The sequence below is a fragment of the Macaca nemestrina genome, chromosome 11 (assembly GCF_043159975.1).
Source record: "Macaca nemestrina isolate mMacNem1 chromosome 11, mMacNem.hap1, whole genome shotgun sequence".
NCBI lineage: Eukaryota > Metazoa > Chordata > Mammalia > Primates > Cercopithecidae > Macaca > Macaca nemestrina.
The window spans coordinates 37,912,328-37,932,175 of record NC_092135.1 but is presented as its reverse complement, the minus strand read 5'-3'; the positions used below and the strand labels follow the sequence as shown (position 1 = coordinate 37,932,175).

General features: G+C 40.4%; 1 long non-coding RNA gene across 2 annotated transcripts in view; it reads left to right on the top strand.

The window, feature by feature from the left end:
• LOC139356965 (uncharacterized) overlaps window positions 1-19,848 on the top strand; it is a 46,665-nt gene that overhangs the window by 4,637 nt on the left and 22,180 nt on the right. The window lies entirely within an intron of this gene.

The window sequence follows — 19,848 nt, the reverse complement described above, 5'->3', positions numbered from 1 at the left end:
TACTATGCCTGCTATTTGTCACTAATATTTATACTTAAAATATATTATGAGAAAAAATGAATGAAAAAGAAAAACGTACATATTAGATAGATAGATAGATAGATAGATAGATAGATAGATAGAGGTATATGAGTATCTTTCCATGCCAATAGATGTAGGATAGCATTAATTTATTAGTATCTTGTCTGGTTTAGGAAAATTTCAATAGATATTTGTTGAATACATTGATTTTAATAACCACTAAGAATTCCTTAAACAATATTATTTAACAAATTAATCATTGTTCGATATTTCAGTTTCATTTTTATTACTCATATCCCCTCTTATCTTCTTCCCCACCCTCCTTCCTTCTTCCATTTTTTCTTTCTTTCTTTCTTTCTTTCTTTCTTTCTTTCTTTCTTTCTTTCTTTCTTTCTTTCTTTCTTTCTTTCTTTCTTTCTTTCTTTCTTTTTCTTTCTTTCTTTCTTTCTTTTCCTTCTTTCTTTTTTCTTTCTTTCTTTCTTTTTTCTTTCTCTCTCTTTTCTTTCTTTTTCTTCCTTCCTTCCTTCCTTTCTCTCTCTCTTTTTCTTTCTTTCCTTCCAGTTTTTAAATAATTCCATTTTAATTCTGTACTAGAAATAAAATTGTTGAATAAGATGGTATGCACATTTAAGTTTACTAGATTGGGCTTTAAAAAGTTTTTAATATTTTATATTCCATGTAAATTTATGAGACAACCCATTTGTCACCCTGGGCAGTATTTTTAATAATTTCTATATGTTACAATTTCAAGTATCAAAAATATTGTGTTGAAATTCTGTATTTCTTTGAGCCCAGTACTGGAACATTTTTTTGTTACTTTATTGGCTACTTGCATTTATTCCTTTATGAAATGCTGGTTTGTGTCCTTTGCAGAAAATGTGTAACTTTTGGTTGCCTGGCATTAATTTCTGTTTTCTGTAATCTTCCTGATTAACCTCTGTAGATTAGTCCTTTCTCTTATCAGGTAATAGTTTAATCAGCTGCTGAGCCCATTCCTATTCAAGGCTTAGACAAGTGAGTCAATCATAAACTCCTTGACTAAAATGTGAACCTGGAGCACACTAAAAAAGAGACCAATAAAATCATTGCAATTCATTCATTCTAGTCATGTCCTGCCCTCACTCTGCTTCTCTACCTCTTTCTCTTATTTCCACATCTGTGTAGCTCCCAGGTATCTCCATTTCAAACCTAGGTGCCTGGCATTCCCTTAGATTACATGATTACTCACAGTTTCTAGCGGTTGCCATCAGAGATTAATGGTTCAAATTTCTATCTTTTTTTTTTTTTTTTTGACGGAGTCTGTCTCTGTCACCCAGACTGGAGTGCAGTGGCATATCTCTGCTCAATGCAAGCTCCGCCTCCTGGGTTCACGCCATTCTCCTGCCTCAGTCTCCCAAGCAGCTGGGACTACAGGGGCCTGCCACCACACCCGACTGATTTTTTTTGTATTTTTAGTAGAGATGGGGTTTCACCATGTTGGCCGGGATGGTCTCAAACTCCTGACCTAGTGATCCACATGCCTCAGGCTCTCATAGTGCTGGGATTACAGGTGTGAGCCACCGCACACAGCCAAAATTCTCTCTTTTATCCTATTAGGTTGTAGACCTTTAAAAATTATTGACTTATAAAGCTTATTTTATATTTAGACTTTTAAAGCTGTGGCACACATATTATTGAATATTGCTTTGCAATTTTTAATTTGTCCTTTATATTTTTAAGATTTCTGTCAAAAGAAAGTTATACAGTTTATATGTTTAAATATGCTAATCTCTTAAATTAGGAAACATTCCCTCCCAAAGATTACAAAATATGTTAAAATAAATCTTTAAAGTATATTTTCGTGATTGCTCTAGAGTACTTATTGTTAGATATCCGAAGTGAAAAGACAGAAGTAATCTCTTGAAATATGGGTGATCCTGTGGAGCTTAAAATGTAAACTTTTAGGGACATTGATCGGTGCTATTATGCTATTTTCTTTAGTGTGTAAACATAGAAATGGAATTACTAATATTTTCTGAAATCCATTATAATGATCCCTCTGAGTGATTTTTTACGTAATCCAAATTGGGCCTGAAATAAGCCTTGTCTACTGGATGTTATCTTATTTTTCATATTTAAAAGTCAGTTTTTAAAATCTCATGTCTAGAGTAGAATATTCCAAATGGAAGAAAATAATCATCTGAATTTCTTATTAAATAAAAAGACTAGCCTGCCTCTTTTCTGAATATTATAATAATGTAATTCTGAGCTGTTGTCCTGGAATCAGCATATTTTTAAAAACTCTTTAGGAAAGTATTGGTTTCGTTATTCATCTGTCATCACTACCACAGCCCCTGTCGTAGGAGTCAGGTAGTGAAGAGGAGGAATGTGGCTTTCAAGACATTTTTTTACTTTCCAGAGCACAACCCAGTATTGGCCCTTTTTCTAGCACTTTTAGGTTGAAAGCTGCAAATAACAGTCTCTAGTTTTTTGTTTTTGTTTTGTTTTCATCTTTTAGTAGCTTTGAGGATATACACAAACACAGTCTTAAAGGGCAGCAAGGGGAAAAGTGTTCTATTGCTCATTATAGAGATTCTTTAAGTGTGAAGCAAGATATTAAAATATTACCTGTTGGAATTTTTCTCTTTATTCTGCAATGGACCCTCCTTCCTGCCAGTGGCAACTCTGAAAGACATTATTCTTTGCCAAACAGAAAGACTTAGAAAAACATAATAACATCCTTGACTTTTGCTTTTCTTGACCTTTACAAGTTACAAGTTGATGGCCAACAGGCTGTAATCTCTCAGACATGGAGCTTCGTCTCCCACTACCTTAACTAGTTGAAATTAACATAGCCTGGGGGAAGCTAAAAAGTATTAATAGAACCCAGAGTATTACATGTTAGTTGATGACTCTGAAAATAAACCTGTGTTCTCCTCCCCACTAGCATTCTGCTGGGAAGTGGTGGAAAACAGATTTCCTCAATGTGTCTGGATTTTCTAAGCATTAGAAAGATAGCTACTCATCATATGTGTGAAGCCCTTGGAAATCACTGAATGGGAAAGGTGGCAATGATGGCAGGTGGGCTTGGCATAACCTCAGAATTCCAGTGTAGTTATATGCTTCCTGTGGCATAAGAGCAGCAATGAGGAGCTAAAAGATACTGAAATCTGGTGATATATATTTTTTATTTATTGAAATAATATATATATTTTATTTGTTCTGACCTCTCTCTCTCTCTCTCTCTCTCTCTCTCTCTCTCTCTCTCTCTCTCCCCCCCCCCCCCTCTCTCTCTCTCTATATATATATAGATAGTCACTGTATATACAGGTAAATACACTGTAATTACCTACAAGGAACCACAATGATAGGATGGATGAAATTGAGTCTGTTCCAATGTGCACATCTTTGAGGATGATCATGAATAAAATCAGGAACTTCCTCCCTCCAAAACCCACCAGACCAATACTTAAACCAATACATCCCAGGAAATGTAGTCACATCCTCAAGCAGGAGGAAGAAGAGCCTTTAAATGAATGAAATTTCCCTGAATAGTTTCGAGTGAATTTTTCCTAATGGGTGGAATGAGAGACTTAAATAGATTTTTTTTCCAATTATAGAGACATCAGAGAAAGTTATATTTCACCAAACTGCTAAAACTATAGTTAATTATAATATTAAATTTTCTTGGGTGGAAAACAGATGTCCTTATATGCTAAAGAAATTTGAAAGGAGAGGATTGCATATTAGAATAAATGTTATGTTTTGAATCTAGCAAAGATTTTCTGTGGAGCTTGCCACTCCACATTTTAAAATTCAAAAAAGGAAAAGTTTTGGTGGCATGTGACATCCAGGTAATTCCGGTCCTCTAGGAAATCTTCCTCAAGTAGCCATTCTGCCAACTCCTGGAGCTAAAGCGGTACTTAAATAAGCATCAGAGAATAAATAAATGCAGGGCATTATATGCACTACATTTTGCTGGATGCATATTAGTTATTTTGCTTTACTTATTTGCTTACTTTGAGTAAGAACTTACTAAACACAATGCAGTCAACCAATATAGAATCCTATCAGCACAAAAGAGTCTGATGCAAGTTTAGCTTCCCCTAATGCTGCCTCTGCACTTGCCTCTGGATGATGGGTTAAGGATGAAAAGGATCTTTACAATGAAAATATGGTCTCAGAAAGGGAATCTTCTTGTGCTATAATTAGTTCAAGTTGAACTGATTCTAAATAATTACTAGGTAATTCTCTAGAAATGCCTTACATTGCTTGTTTACATTAGAAAAAAAGCAATTTTTTAGAGCACTTGATATTTTCAGGTGGAACGAGTCCAGGTTAAATAACATGGTGAAAGATTCTGCCAAATTGGTAAATTCTCCTGGGATTCCTTGGTGGGTGGGGATGGGGAGAAGACAGATGAATACACAGTGTGGTCCAGACAGAAGGAGGGCATGAGACAGCAAAGGTGAAGAAGTAAAGACAAGAAAGAAGAGGTTCAATCTAGCTAAATTAGAAATGAATGCTTTATGTGTCCATCAAAATTATATCTGTATGAACTTGTGAATATTTTCCTATCATAATATGTTTTCAGTTTGATGCTTTCATATTTATCTACCTATCTATCTACCTACAGTTTTGTTTGCAGCTGTCATTGTTTGTAGTTATTCTATTTCTATTTCTATGTATATCTATGTTTATATTATTGTTTATAGTTATTCCATTTCTATTTCTATGTACATCTTTACTGCCTTTCTCTATCACTATCTTAATGGGTGTTTATAGTCAATTAATGTATGTATGTATGTAGGTGAATGTGTGTGTGCGTGTATGTGTATACATACAGAACCTCATACCTCAGAAATGTTGCAGGTTTGTTTCTAGAGCATGCAATAAAGTAAATATCTCAGTAAAATAGTCACACATATTTTTGTTTTATAGTATATATAAAAGTTGTATTTATACTATTTAGTATTGTAATGCCCAGACCATTTGTTCCCCAAAGAAGACCACCAGAGTCCAGTGTCAAAGCCAAGCGGCAAGGATCTTTACTACAAGTTCGAACTTGGTCCCTCCATTCCACAGTATACAAAAGGGCCCCGAACAATGCGAGCGTTTGCTTTTTATAGCCCGAAAGTTGCAGGGGAACAAAGAAATTCTTTTGGCTCCCGCGCTTTCAGTAACCTTGAACGGCTGTCTCCTTATCGGAGACTTTCCAGGTGGTGTTTGTACTGGGCTCAGGGAGTTTTGAGCCCGGGGCTGAGGAATGTGCCCAGCTCCTTTCATTCCCCCCTTCTTTTCAGGTATCTTTAGAGCCAATCTTGGGTCTTATAAGTCTGATTCTGTTTCAGCATTTACAGGTTGGTATTGGGCTCTGAGGACCATGAGTTGTACGGTGTCAAATCTCTCCCTAACAAATTGTAAAATTCTGTTAACAACACAATGTCCTACGGTAAGGAGAAATAGTAAACTTAGCAGGGGTCCAAGGAAGGGGGCTAACAGAGAAAACATAGAGGAATTTCACCATTGGTCTGCAGCTGAAGCAAACTGCCGTGTTTTTACTTCAGTGCTTAACTTGCGTAACTGTTGGACCCGGTCCTCTACAAGTCCTGATTCATTTATGTAGAAACAACAGTCTTCTTTTAGAAATATACATGTACCACCTTTTTCTGCAGTGAGTAGGTCTAGGGCTCTCCGGTTCTGCAAGGTTACCTGAGCTAGGGACGTGAGCTGCCACTGAAGGGAGGCAAGGGACTCAGCCGACTCCTCCATAGTAACGGCAAATTGTTGGTATAACTTGTTACTTTCTATGAGGGTGTGACCTAGGGCTCCCCCCGCCAGTCCGGCCGCAGTGAAGGATGCGGTGAGGGAGATTCCTGCAATGAGGGGGAGGAATATGGCTCGTGCAGGTCTCGGTCTAGGGTCTGGGTGAATAACAGCACTAGTCCAGTTACCGGTATACCCTAGGAACTCGCCAGCAGTTAGTAGAGTCAACCGGGGAACTAATGTGACAGTGAGACACAGTAGGTTGTTAACAGAGGGACTAGGTAGGTTTTTAGATAAGGTTCCATTACACCAGAAGAATATGCCTGATGGAGCCCTTAAGGTGATATTAGGGGGCGTTGCAGTGATGCTACAGAGGCTGGAATTGGTTTCTGAGAAACAGTAGGGAAGCTTCTCCTGACTGGGGTTTAGGTATAGGGGCACGTTTAGGATAGGAGCATATGAGAGGTTTCGGAGGTTGTTAGCTTGGGCAAAGGTAGAGGATCCCCATGACAGAGGGACAGCGGTTAGCGGTGGATGCCCTAGAGTGGCACACAGAAAGCAGCCAGACAGGCTGTGAAGTCCTGTAAGGTTAGCAAGTTCTAGTCCTTCCTGTAATAACTTTAACCAGGAGAAAGGACGTAAGTCTTGTTAGTCTGTTTTCTTGTCGTTGGATATTCCCGTGGACTGGGGCAGTACTTGCACTAGGCCTCGCCACATATAGAGGTGACTGCTAGGCCATGTGGAGGAGGGGGAGTAGTATACAGCCCCATGTTGAGGCGTGGTCCAGCGGGAGTTCTAGGGGTCTCTAACTATTCATGTATATGAAAAGTCTCTATTCCCGTCTATGATGGAAGGGCCACTTAGGGTCTAACTGTTTTCTCTCTCCCCAATAATGGGGTCTATGGATGTTATAATAGTTATAAGGACAGCCGGCATTTTGGTGCCACCAATAGTGTTTACAATTGTATTTAGTCTGATCAAACTCAAAGCATATTATTGGTGTCATAGGTTTGGCTATTTGGAAACCAGTAAAATTTAGTAGAATTGGGCTGTTGCACCCTGAGGAGGGGCAATCAGCACTGGCCAATAATTTCCCGGGCTTATGAGGTTGTCCAGGGTGGGTTCGGTTTTCATAAAGCCAGAATCTCCAGACAAAGGGATTAAGAGCTGGTTTTGTGATTTCTCCAGCGGCCACTAGGGCGACTAACGTTAGGGTTAGACTACCTAACTGCATGTTTGCAGTGAGCTATGCTGCCGGCGCAGGGTGAGTTTTAAGGGGTTGTTTTTAGTTCTGTCCACAGTCCACATGTCTGGTGCTTCAGCCGCTGCCGTGATTGGTCCCAGGAGGTCGGAGGTTGGGTCCACCGGCTTGACGTGGGTGTAGTGGATCCACGACGCGATGCCTTCTACCTTTAGGGCGGTGGGTGTGGTTAGGAGTACCTGGAGTGGTCCTTTCCACCTGGGTTCTAGGGTCTCTTGTCGGTGTCGCTTGACCAGGACCCAGTCTCCCGGCTGGTATGGATGGGGTGTCGGCGGGGGACCAGTCTCATATAGTTCCTTCAGCTTGGGCCAGATTTCTTGATGAATTTTCTGCAAGGCTTGTAGGGAAAATAAGAGTTCAGAGACATTTTCTGTTTCAGACTTGAGCAGATCATCTTTTAGGCTGGGAACTAAGGGTGGGGGTCTGCCATACATAATTTCATAAGGGGTAAGGCCCAGTCTGTAAGGGGTATTACGGGCCCGGAACAGAGCATAGGGGAGAAGGACCACCCAATTAGCGCCAGTCTCCATAGTTAATTTAGTTAAGGTCTCCTTTAAGGTCCGATTCATTCTCTCTACCTGTCCTGAACTCTGGGGCCTGTAAGCGCAATGTAGTTTCCACTTTGCCCCAAGGATGGAAGCCAAATCCTGACTTACCTTAGCGACGAAGGCCGGCCCATTATCTGACCCTACTGGACGGGGAAGCCATACCTGGGGAGGATATCTTCCAGGATTTTCTTTGCTACAACCTGAGCAGTTTCTTTCTTGGTGGGGAATGCTTCAGTCTACCTTGAAAAAGTATCTACAAAGACAAGTAAGTACCGATACCCGTATTTTCCTGGCTTTATCTCAGTAAAATCTATTTCCCAGTAGATACCGGGCCTGGTTCCCCTGAGCCTTGTTCCTGTTGCAGCCTGGGATTGGGGGTAGGCATTGTTAAGCTGGCAGACTTTGCAACTTGTCACGATGTTGCTGGCCATCTCAGCTGTATGTCTGAATTTGAGCTTAGAGCGTCTGATCAGGTCTATCATCCGCTGAGCACCCAGGTGGGTGGTTCGGTGGATGTGTTCTAACACTTGTTGTCCTAATTTTTCTGGTAGGATGGTTTGGTCATTAGTATCAGTCCACCACCCATTCTGGATCTATTTCAGGGGAAGCTTGTCAATCCATTGGAGATCTTGTTCTGAATAATCAGGGAAATATGGCAAGTCCCGGGGGCCCGGGTCAGGAAGCTGGAGTGCAAGGAGTTGGCTGGGAGCCTTCGCCACTTTTCTTGTAGTTTGGTCCACCAGAAAGTTGCCTTGAGTAGTTGGAGTAGTTAGTTTCTGATGCCCTGGGCAATGCACAATGGCTAACTTTTCTGGCCTCCATAGGGCTGTTAGCAGGGCTAGGATTTTTTGCTTGTTTTTTATTTCTTTTTCTTTAGCCGTCAGTAATCCCCACTCCCTGTAAATGGCCCCATGTATATGCGCTGTTGCAAAAGCATATCGGCTGTCTGTATATACCGTCAGCTTTTTCCCCGCCCCTAAGGTAAGAGCTTGGGTGAGCGCTATCAGTTCGGCCTTCTGGGCCGATGTCCCCGGGGGCAGGGGTTCCGCCCAGATTACCTCAGTCTCTGAAGTCACTGCCGCTCCAGCGTACCTCTGGCCCTGATGCATGAAGCTGCTCCCATCAGTGAACCAGACGAGGTCGGCGTCAGGAAGTGGGCGGTCTTGCAGGTCTTCTCGAACTCCGTGCACCTGAGCTAGTATCTCGGTGCAGTCGTGGAGTGGGGCGTCCAGGTCTGGGTTGGGCAGCAGCGAGGCAGGGTTTAAGGTCGTTGGGGGCAGGAAAGTTATCCCAGGTCTTCATGGAGAGCTCCATTGAACAGGGTAGGAGAGTTTTTGAATCTTTGCGGCAGTCTGGTCCATGTTAGTTGGCCACTTATGCCCCTATCAGGGTCATTCCACTCGAAGGCGAAGAGCTTTTGGCTCTGAGGGGCTAAAGGCAAACTGAAGAAAGCATCTTTTAAATCTAAAACAGTGTATCATTGATGTTTAGGGTTTAGGGTACTCAGGAGGGTATATGGGTTAGGCACAGTTGGATGTATGTCTACAATCCTCTTATTGATTTTTTTTTAAGTATTGTACAGGTCTGTATTCTCCACTATTTGGTTTTTGTACCGGCAACAATGGAGTATTCCAGGGTGAGTGACATGAGTGAAGGACCCCTTGGTCAAAGAGCCGGCAGATATGCGGGGCAATTCCTTTTTTGGCCTCTAGAGGCATCGGGTATTGGCGTGCCCGCACGGGGTCTGCCCCAGGTTTAAGTTCAACAAATAAAGCAGGATGGTTTTGCTAGTCCTAAGCCCCCCGTATCGACCAAGAACTGGACCGGGGACCCCTCTATTTGCAAAGTTATCCTAGGTTCGGGGAGGGGATCCGAACCCTGTCTTTCCTAGTCTTTATCTTGAGTGACTAGTACGGGTGTAGGCCTAGGGGGTCCCTGTCCTCGTTGTTTCTTTTTGGGGCAGTCTCTTACACAGTGGCCAGCCTCCTTGCAGTAGGCACATTGGTCTTTTCTCAGATTATCATGCCTAGGGGGCCACCTGGGTTGGGTGTACTCTGGCTGTAGATGCTCTTTCTGTACCACTGCTGCCAGGACCTTGGTCATTTTTTCAGTGGCCTTAAATTGCCTTTCCTCTGGAGTATCTCTGTTATTGTAAACCCGCTGGGCTATCTGAAGGAGGTCCTGAATCCGCTTTCCTTCCAAGTCTTCTAATTTCTGGAGTTTTTTTTTTTTTTTAATATCTGGGGCTGCCTGATTTACGAAAGACATTACAACAGCTGCCTGACTTCCTGGAGCCTCTGGATCTATGGGGGTGTACTGTCTAAAAGCTTCCATTAATCTCTCTAAGTAGGTAGCTGGGCTCTCTGTCTTTCCCTGTAGAATAGAATATACTTTGGCCAAATTAGTGGGCTTGCGAGCAGCTGCCCGGAGACCTGCCATTAGAGTCTGGCAATAAAGGTGTAGTCGTCCCCTACCTTCTGCCGTGTTGTAGTCCCACGCCGGCCTGGTCAGAGGAAAGGTTGCGTTTATAAGGTCAGGGTTGGCAGTTGGTTGACCGTTGTCCCCCGGGACCAGCTTTCTAGCTTCTACCTGTATTCTTTTTTTTTTTTTTTTTTTTTTTTTTTGCTCTTCCGTGGTAAACAAGATTCGGAGGAGCTGCTGACAATCATCCCAAGTGGGCTGGTGGGTGAACATGACACTATCTAGTAAAGCCAGTAAATTTTGGGGGTTGTCTGAAAACCGAGCACTCTGAGTCGTCCAGTTATACAGATCACTGGTGGAGAATGGCCAGTACTGGAGCTTGGGGATTCCTGTGTCATCTGGGGGTCCTATTTCCCGAAGGGGTAAAGCCACCATGGAGTCAGGCGGCTGGGGGGGGGCTAGTCCGCGAAGTGCGCCCTCACGTCCGCCCCGCCAGCCCTTCAAAGTTACTTTCCCTTTCAGCGGGCTCATGAGTGCCGGCCACCTCCCCTCCGCCTGCTCCCTCCTGCGACTCAGCCCGGGGGCGGGTCTGGGTGCGGCGGCCGCCTCCCGTCCGCCTGCTCTCTCCCTCTATCTGTCATCCCGTGTCCTCTCTCCTTTACACTCAGTCTCTTTCTCTTTCTGATTTCCCTCTCTGACTCTCCACGTCTGCCGTTTCCTCCCCTTTCTTTTTCCGATTTCCCTTCTCACTTTCTCCCTTTCTCCCTCTCCTGTCTCTTATGGTCTCTCTCTCTCACTCATTCTCACTTTCTGTGTCTCTTCCTGTAAAGGAACGTGGGTTAGAATCCCTGTAAAGGAAATCTGATCTGACTTATTAATGATATCTAGTCGCAGGTGCGCTTTGGAAGTCCGGGAACCGGGCCGCATGCGCACCGGAAGCCGGAAGTCCGGGAACCAAGGCGGTTCAGATCGCGCGTGCGCGCCAGGAAGCTGGAAGCCCGGGAACCGGGGCAATTCAGACCACACGCGCGCGCCTGGGAACCGGGGCAATTCAGACCGCACGCGCGCGCCCGGGAACCGGGGCAATTCAGATCACATGCGCGTGCCCGGGAACCGGGGCAATTCAGACCGCATGCACGTGCCCGGGAACCGGGGTCAGAGACAGCTAGATCAGACGAGAGCCAGGGGACGTCTCCCACTGGCCTCCACTGGCTGTCCTATAGCGCGTCCGCCAGGACTGTGCCAGCTCCAGTTTCAGACCTCGTGAGTCACAGATTCAGATTCAGAACAGACATACAGACACAGACAGACAAACGGAGACGAGCCAGCTCACCTATCAGTAGATCGATCCTAGCAGATCCGTTGACCAGGGGTCTGGTGGGCTTGGGGAATCCCATATGGGCCCCCAGATGTAATGCCCAGACCATTTGTTCCCCAAAGAAGACCACCAGAATCCAGTGTCAAAGCCAAGCGGCAAGGATCTTTACTACAAGTTCGAACTTGGTCCCTCCATTCCACAGTATACAAGAGGGCCCCGAACAATGCGAGCGTTTGCTTTTTATAGCCCGAAAGTTGCAGGGGAACAAAGAAATTCTTTTGGCTCCCGCGCTTTCAGTAACCTTGAACGGCTGTCTCCTTATCGGAGACTTCCCAGGTGGTGTTTGTACTGGGCTCAGGGAGTTTTGAGCCCGGGGCTGAGGAATGTGCCCAGCTCCTTTCAGTATACGATAGCATTGTGTCTGAAAACACTGTACATATCTTAATTAAAAACAATTTATTGCTAAAAGATGCTAACAATCTGAGCCTTCAGAGAGTTGCAATGTTCTTCTTGGTGGAGGGTCTTGCTTCCATGCTGATGGCTGCTGACTGATCAGGGTGGTAATTGCTGAAGTTAATGGTACCTGTAACAATTTCTTAAAACACAACAACAGTGGAGTTTTGTTACATCGATTGATTCCTCCTTTCACAGAAAATTCTTCTGTAGGATGCAATGATGTTTGTTTTCATGCCAGTATTTAATCCATGGTAGAACTTCTTTCTAAATTGGAGGCAATCCTCTCACACCATGAAGCTGCTTGAGTAACTACATTAATAGAATATTCTAAATGTTTTGTTGTCATTTCAACTATGTTTACAGCATCTTCACTTGGAGTGGATTCCATCTCAGAAGCACTCCCCGCCCCACCTTTTTTTTTTTTTTTGAGATAGAGTCTCACTGTATCGTCCAGGCTGGAGTGCAGTGGCATAATCTTGGCTCACTGCAACCTCCGCCTCTCGTGTTCAAGCAATGCTCCTGCCTCAGCCTCTCGAGTGGCTGGGATTACAGGTGTGTGCCACTATGCCCAGCTAAGTTTTGTATTTTTAGTAGACACAAGATTTCGCCATGTTGACCAAGCTGCTCTTGAACTGCTGGCCTCAAGTGATCTGCTCACCTTGGCCTCCCAAAGTGCTGGGATTACAGGCCTGAGCCACTGCACCTGGCCATGAAACCACTTTCCATGCTCATATATAAGAAACAACTCCTTATCTCTTCAAATGTTATCGTGAGATTGCAAAAAATTCGGTCCCATATTCAGGTCCCACTTGTAATTCTAGTTCTCTTGCTATTTCTACCACATCTTCAGTTATTTCCTCCACTGAGGTTTTTTACCCTTTATGAGAGTTGGAATCAATCTCTTCCAAATTCCTGTTAATGTTGGTATTTCGACTTCCTCCCACGAGTCATGAATGTTCCTAATGGCATCTAGAATGGTGTCCTTTCCAGGTTTTCAACTTACTTAACCAAGGTCTATCAGAAGTTTCACTATCTATGGCAACTCTAGCCTTACAAAATGTATTTCTTAAATAATGAGACTTCAAAGTTACAATAATTCCTTGATCCATGAGCTGCAGAATGAATGTTGGGTTAGCAGGCAGAAAACATTAATCTCCTTGTACATATTCATCAGATCTCTTGGGTGACTAGATGCATTATCAGCGACCAGTAATATTTTGAAAGACATCATTGTTCTGAGAAGTAGGTCTCAAGAGTGGGCTTAAATACTCAATAGGTTTACTGCAAAGTGATGTGCTGTGATCCAGGATTTGTTATTCCATTTATATAACACACGCAGCATAAATTTAACATAATTATTAAGGGCTCTAGAGTCTTTGGAATGGTACAGGAGCATTGGCTTCAATTTCAAGTCACCAGATGCATTAGCCTCTAGCAGGAGAGTCAGTCTGTTTTTTTTGTTGTTGTTGTTGTTTGTTTGTTTGTTTTTTGTATCCTTGAAGACAGGTATTGACTTTTTCTCTCTTGCTATGAAAGTTCTACATGGTATCTTCTTCCAACATAAGGCTGTTTGTCTATATTGCAAGTCTGCTGTTGAGTGTAGCCACTTTCCTCAATGATCTTAGCTAGATCTTCTGGATAACTTGCTGCAGTTTCTGCATCAGCACTTGCTGCTTCACTTTACACCTTTATGTTATGGAAATGACTTCTTTCCTTAAAACTCATGAACCAAACTCTGCAAGCTATCATTTTTTCCTTCTGCAGCTTTCTTACCTTTCTCAGAGTTCACAGCATTAAAAGAGTTAGTGTCTTGGTCTGGATTATGTTTTGATTCAGGAAAGTGTTACAGCTGGTTTTATCTTCCATTCAGGCCACTCAAACTTTCCCCATATCAGCAAGAAGACTGTTTTGTTTTCTTATCATTCTGTGTGCACTGGAGTAGCACGTTTAATTTCCTTCAAGAACTTTGCCTTTGCATTCAGTTTGGCTATCTGTTTGATGCAAGAGGCCTATCATGATTTTAGACACAACTTCCTCATGAAGCTCAATCATTCCTAGCTTTCGATTTAAAACAAGAGACATGTGAATCTTTCTTTCACTTGAATATTCAGAGGCCATTTTAAGGTTATTAATTGGCCTAATTTCAATATTGTTGTGTCTCAGAGAACACAGAGAGGGTATAGGAGAGGGAGGTAAGTGGGAAAACAGCCAGTTAATGCATTGGCACAGTTCATGGAACCCAAAAACAATTACAATAGTAACACCAAAGATCACTGACCACAGGTCACCATAACAGATACAATATTGTGAGAATTACCAAAATGTGACAGAGACCTGAAGTGAGCACATACTGTTGGAAAAATTACATCGACAGATTTGCTTCATGCAGTGTGGCCAGAAACCTTCACTTCGTAAAAAATATGTTGCTTCTCAGCCTTTTGACTAAGATCAAGTGTAAAAAATGCAATATCTGCAAAGCACAATGAAGAAGGTGCAAGAAAATGAGATATGCTTTTATCTACATATGTACATTACATATATATGTATGTGTAGGGGTGTTTTTATGTGTAGCTTTCCACTTTCCATACTGAGGGCTTTTTGCAGTTTGTACTTTTTATCTGTAAAAAAATTATTTTACATACATCTTGTGTACAAGTGAGAATATTTATTTAGGCTAAATTCCTAACACAAGAAAGATTTCCAAGGGAAGATACAGTCTGTATGCTTATAGATATGCCAGATTATGGCCATAAACATTTTATACACTTACCAAAACTTCACACCACATAAAGGTGCAAATTGTCATGAGATTCCAGAAAACAAGCAGGGTGAGAAGGACTTTCAAACAGTTTAGGGGCTTAAAACAAGGCATGAGGGCTTGATCAAAGAGATATGGTGTCTACCCCAGAAAAAGGATAGCAGGGCAGATGCACATTCATTACATACAAAGAAGTTAAAGTTAATAAAGTAAATATTACATTTCCATATAAAGGAGTTACTTAAAGTAAATAAGGTAAATATTAAAGATACGTTTCTCACTGCCAAAGTTGTTAGTTATAAATATGAAAAGGAAGAAAATTAGAATAAACCTTTAGTGTTGGATTGAGATTTGAAGTATTGGTGTTGACGTACGGTTTTTAATGTAGAGAGAGGGATGGTTGGATAGATAGACAGATGGTTGGATAGAATGGACACATAGAAAGATAGAAGGATGATAGATAGATGATAGATAGATAGATAGATAGATAGATAGATAGATAGATAGATAATAAACTAATATATATGTAAATAAATACATTTATTCCTATGTTATCTTCACTCATGGTCTTTGGAAACAATTGCTTACCCAATAGCAATGAACCCACCCAGTATTTGAATATTGTTTCTAAATACTCTTTTTTCATTAAGAAATGATCAAAAGGAATTGCAGAAATGGCTGGTTTCAAGGCTTGTGAAGGTAAAGCATAAAATGAAACTAGAATTCTTGTGACATTAGGCAAGAAAGTGCTCAAAGGATGTATACAAAAGAACACAAAAGCATAAGAAAGTGCTCAAAGGAAATATACAAAGAATACAAAAGCCAGTTTAAATGAGCTCCCACTGGCCAAATCTGACATACCTTGAGAATTAAATAAATAATTATAATAACACATTATAATCCAATGAGTGAAATAGGAAACCATAGCATAATGGAGATTAAAAATTAAATTAATTTGAAATTCTGATGGAGAATAAGATATTTACAGCATTTCAAAATACCTTCTCACAAAATACCCATAATTAAATGGGGGAAAGAGTTACCTTATAATAGAGAAGACTAGAATACAACATTTTAAACAAGTGATAAATATCATTAATAATGAGAGAACTGGAAAGAGTAAGCCATTGGATAGGATGTAATAAGAGGAATGTAGCATCATTTTTGTGATGTTTCTGCAAAAAATGCAGCTCTGAAACTAATCATAAGGCAACATCAGACAAATATTCTAAAGAAAAAGCTGTCCTGTAGTCTGAAAACGTGTCAAACTCATGGAATTTAAGGAACTGTTCCAGATTAAAAGAGATTAGAGAGACATTACAGCTAAATGTAACAGGAAATTCTGAATTGGATTAGACATTATTGGGGCAACAGGAAACACCTGAATAGACCCTGCTAATTAGATAATGGTAATATATCAAAGATAATATTCTGATTTTGACGGTTGTCTTGTTTATGTAGGAGAATAGCCTTGCCTGTAGAAAATACACAGTAAAATATCGGGGAATAATGGATGAGGTAGTGCCAAAAAGTGTTATTTGCTCTGTATTTCCAACGAGAGAGAGAGAGAGAGAAACTATTTATTATGTATTTTGAAATTTAACCATACTTGTTAAAAGAATACCAACAAAAACATATTATGCAATAGAAGAAATTAAAAATTGATGATTTTTGATAGTCTCACATTATTTCTATACATTTCTGCAGTATTCAATATTCACTGCAAATTATTTTTTCTGTTCTCACCTTAATCCAGAAAAGGCATGATGATATCATGGTTATTTTCTCACAGCTTTCTGAAATCTTGTTCTCATCTTCTTTCCCAGACTCATTCTTTTTTCCAGCTAAAAATAAAGAGAATTGGAGTAAAAAGAAATTCTCTAACATGAGAGGGAAAAGCCTTTGAAGTGATCTCTTCTGGAAGTTTTATGTTCATTGCTGTCCTTCAGTTTTCCCAAAATGCTCAGAAGCCAAATATTTCCTGTGTTATGTCTGTAATTTGGTAGTTTTCATTTAAATTATGCATTACAAATGAATATCCATCCTAAAACAATTGGAATGATTAATTCTATACTAAATTTTTCATCTGACAGAAGGCAGTGTTTTATGCCAACACTTACATAGCTAAGAGGCTTTTGAGTTTCTTAGATTTTAAAGTTCTTGACTTTTAAGTCAGAAAGACACATTTATGTTGTCAGGAATCAAGCTAAAAACCAAGTTAAAACTCCTTTAGTCCAGGTTTCTAGTTTAGATTTTCTACTTCTTTCTAGATTTTATTTTAAAATCTGCATTTCAGAAACCATATTTTCAAGAAATTAATTATTGAAAACTAGTACGATTTACAATGAGAAATATATGTGGAAAAATTAATGGCATAAAAGTTAAGACTTGCTTTGGTTAACAGGTACAAAATTCTAGTCAGAAGAAATCATTTCTAATATTTGATAGTACTGTGGAGGAACTATAGTTAACAATGATTTCTTGTATATTTTAAAATGGCTACAGGAGAAGAATTCTAGTATTCTGAACACTAAGAAAAAAATGAATGTGTGAGGTGATGACTATCCCACTTATTCTGATTTGATATTACACATTGTATACAGGTATCAAAATATCACATGTAGCCCAAAATATGTACAACTATTATATATCAATTTTAAAAGCTATACACAAATAAAGAGAATTAATGGCACCAAAAATTAAGACCTGCTTATTAAATCTAAATGCATATTTTTAAGTACAAATCACTTTACTATTTTCAGGAAATTTTAAAATAACTGTTAAAATCTTATGAACTGAAATTTATGATGACTATATTACTGCACCTTTTAATTATATAAGCTGATTTTTAAAATATTTTATAGAAAAATAATAAATACAGTAACAATGCAGACTTTTCTATCATAAAAAGGCAGTATTTTTATTTTTAGAGTATTATGCAAATGTGTATATATTTATATATAATTATAGAAATAATACATATATACACATATATTAATCTCTCTACATGTATAAGTTATCATTAAATGGTCTATTTGTTTTCTGGAGTTGCTGTAACAAAGTACCACCAATTAAATGACTTAAAACAACAGAAATGTATTCTCTGAAAGCTCTGCAGCCTAGAAGTCTGAAATACAGGTGCTGGCAGGACTATGCTGTCTCTAAAATCTCTAGCGGGCATCCTCCCTGACCTCTTTCTATCTTCTGGTGCATGCCAACAATCGTTGGTGTTCTTTGTCTTGCAGATACATCACCCCAATTTCTGCTTCTGCTGTGACGTGGCATCCCCCATGTATATCTGTCTTCCCTCTGTGCCTGTCTCTGTATTCAAGCTTTCCTCCTCTCATAAAGACACCAGTCATTGGATTAGATTCCATTCTAAAGCAGAACTCATGTTAACCTGATTATGTCTTTCTAAATAAGGTCTGATTTACAAATAACATCATGTTTTGAGGGTCCAGGTTCCTGACATGGGACAGGAATTTTGGGAAACACGAATCCAATACTGATGATAACCATTTCTTCCACACTTTAGTCATGATTATTGTGTAATGAAAATTTTCTATGGGAAGGATATATACACATAATGAAAAAAATTATAAAATTGCATTGTAAGGTCCTATTTTCTGAATCCCTCTGTAAGAGTGGAATAGAATTTGTGATGAGGGTATAGGCTTTGTGATGATACCTAAAGTCTCCAAATTCCTAGCTCTGTGATCTCAGGAAAGTAACTAAACATCTCCCACTGTTTATCTGTTTATATGGTATACAAAGCAACTGGACAAAATAATAAATAAACTTCTGGGCCTGTAATCCCAACACCTTAGGACACTGATGCAGGAGGATCCTTCAAGCCCAGGAATTCAAGACTGTAGTGAGCAGTGATTGTACTACTGCACTCCAGCCTGGGCGACAGAGTGAGACCCTGTCTCAACAAAATTAAAAAATAACAAAAACAAATAAGTAAACCTAAGTAGGTCATCAATCTTTTAATTGTCAGTTTGAGTTTTCTATTTTTTTTTTTTTTTCTTTTTTTGAGACTGAATCTCACTTTATCGCTCTGTCACCCAGGCTGGAGTACAGTGGTGTGATCTTGGCTTACTACAATCTCCGCCTCCTGGGTTCAAGCGATTCTCCTGTCTCAGCCTCCTGAGTAGCTGGGACTACAGGCGCCTGTACCAGGCCCAGCTAATTTTTGTATTTTTAGTAGAGATGAGGTTTCACTGTGTTGACCAGGCTGGTCTTGAACTCCTAACCTCAGATCATCCACCCACCTGGGCCTCCCAAAGTGCTGGAATTACAGGTTTGAGCCACTGCACCCGGTGAAGTTTCTTTTATTTATTTATTTATTTATTTATTTTAATTAATTTATTATTATTATACTTTAAGTTGTAGGGTACATGTGCATAACGTGCAGGTTTGTTACATATGTATACTTGTGCCATGTTGGTGTGCTGCACCCATCAACTCGTCATTTACATCAGGTATAACTCCCAATGCAATCCCTCCCCCCTCCCCCCTCCCCATGATAGGCCCTGGTGTGTGATGTTCCCCTTCCTGAGTCCAAGTGATCTCATTGTTCAGTTCCCACCTATGAGTGAGAACATGCGGTGTTTGGTTTTCTGTTCTTGTGATAGTTTGCTAAGAATGATGGTTTCCAGCTGCATCCATGTCTCTACAAAGGACACAAACTCATCCTTTTTGATGGCTGCATAGTATTCCATGGTGTATATGTGCCACATTTTCTTAATCCAATCTGTCACTGATGGACATTTGGGTTGATTCCAAGTCTTTGCTATTGTGAATAGTGCTGCAATAAACATACGTGTGCATGTGTCTTTATAGCAGCATAATTTATAATCCTTTGGGTATATACCCAGTAATGGGATGGCTGGGTCATATGGTACATCTAGTTCTAGATCCTTGAGGAATCGCCATACTGTTTTCCATAATGGTTGAACTAGTTTACAATCCCACCAACAGTGTAAAAGCGTTCCTATTTCTCCACATCCTCTCCAGCACCTGTTGTTTCCTGACTTTTTAATGATCGCCATTCTAACTGGTGTGAGATGGTATCTCATTGTGGTTTTGATTTGCATTTCTCTGATGGCCAGTGATGATGAGCATTTTTTCATGTGTCTGTTGGCTGTATGAATGTCTTCTTTTGAGAAATGTCTGTTCATATCCTTTGCCCACTTTTTGATGGGGTTGTTTGTTTTTTTCTTGTAAATTTGTTTGAGTTCTTTGTAGGTTCTGGATATTAGCCCTTTGTCAGATGAGTAGATTGCAAAAATTTTCTCCCATTCTGTAGGTTGCCTGT